The sequence below is a fragment of the Diplotaxodon limnothrissa genome, linkage group LG11 (assembly GCF_057381915.1).
Source record: "Diplotaxodon limnothrissa isolate DT_005_m linkage group LG11, D_limnothrissa_male_GT1.1, whole genome shotgun sequence".
Lineage (NCBI taxonomy): Eukaryota > Metazoa > Chordata > Actinopteri > Cichliformes > Cichlidae > Diplotaxodon > Diplotaxodon limnothrissa.
In genome coordinates, this window is record NC_140606.1 from 18,770,778 (window position 1) to 18,772,735 (window position 1,958).

Below are 1,958 nucleotides of genomic sequence, written 5' to 3' on the forward strand. Positions count from 1 at the left end.
GCAGGAAAAACGAAAATAAATATTATAATGCAAATTTGCAAAATAACAGCATATGCATCAAAATAAACTATTTCCAGCAGTGCAATATGAGTCCTAAGCATCCCAGAAATGACACAGACAGTCATAAAGTCAAACATAACTTTTAAAAACACCAGTATAGGCTCATGAGGCCTTGATGGTAAAAAACTACATTTCTGCAAAATGACGTCACTTCCGGTTTCAGCCAGGTCATGGCGGACATGCGACAGTTCACGCTGATGGACGTAGGAAGTGTTACGAACAGCTGTGTTTCTGGAATATTATGTTTTTGTTGCTGCAAGTGCTTTTTATGCAATTTTTGCAAAGCTATATGTGGAAGGAAACTGTGACCGAGGACAAGCTGATGGCATAAGATGTAAGTACAACTCCTCCGGTTTCATATGCAAAAAAAATTATTGCGTTAGCTTACGTGGTTGCAGTGCTACCGGGATTTTAAAATAGTTAGGCAAAATGGAGCGTGTCCACTCCGACCGGCTTTAAAGGGTTAAGTTAGCAGTTAGCAGTGTTGTGATAAGTATCTCTTAGAATTACTTATCATTGTTTAACATGAAATATATCTCATGTTATATATACCTCATATCACAGAAATAATGATTTTATAAGGCTTATTGCTGGAAACATGCTCTGATATTGTTTCTTTTTTATGCAAAATGTCTGAGCAAGTAATAGTCAGTGTTATTAAGAAAACAACAACAGCTTTGCAGCAGGATTGTATGTCATGACTATTCAAGTTATCTCACCTATTTAGCCATGTGTTTCTTTTTTTTCAGCACACAAATGACAACTTAGAATCTGTCAAAGTCCTTGTAACCACTTTTAAAGATGAGAAAGAAATTTGTAAAAACAATTCTTCATGTCAGCAGTGACAAAGATATCATTGTTCAAAACCAAGCTCAGCACGTGGGCTGTGTGCTTGATAGGTTGCTGAAGTATAACACTGATTTCATGGAATTGATTGACGTTGACAGTGAGGTAGACATTAAGGACTTTGATAGATTCCATATCTTCCTGTCAGCCAGAGGACCACAGATGGAAACCTCTCTTGGGGAGACTAGTCAAAATCAGGTACACTTCGCGCTTCCTAAGTCATAAAATGTGTTTCAACTGTTATTAACAATTAGTCAGGATCAGATTTATTTGCCAAGTAGCAACTACAAGGATGAAATCAATTTAATTATTATTCAGAATTTATTTTAGTCTCTCTAAAAATCTATCTTTATCTTCCCTGTCTCCAAGCCTGGAACAAGTATTGCATCACTTTGCAGTGATCCTGAAGCATCATCCACAACACACCAACCCCAGGTGATATGCATCGGTGATCTAAAGAGTGCAACCAGGCAGTACGTCATTGTTGCTAAGAATGACAAAGTAACCTTTCCTCTGAATGATGGACTGACGTGTCCATCATGTAGAGAGTCTGTGTTCACAGGTTCAACATATGTATCACTTTATCGCCTTCATACATTTATATATATATGTGTGTATATATGTATATATGTATATATATATATATATATATATATATATATATATATATATATATATATATATATATATATATACAGGACCAGCAGGCTGAAGGACAGCTTCATCCATCAGGCTGTCAGGAGGCTTAACTCCCTCCCGATTCTGCCCCCTCTCCCCTCTCTCCTCCACGGTCTCACTGAACTCTGTCACACACACACAAACACACACACTCTCTGACTCACTCACTGGCCTGCACCAGTTACCAGTCACTTTGTGGAGCATTGGACTGCCATTACCTCATAAAACTTTGTTGTTACACTTTCTCTTACCGTACATTACTAAATCTCCATTTGCACTATTTGCCTATTTGCACTACTCTGCCTGGTTTACACTCAATGTCACTTACCCATTATATTGTATATTGTATAGCTTTCTTGTTATATGTAAAATTG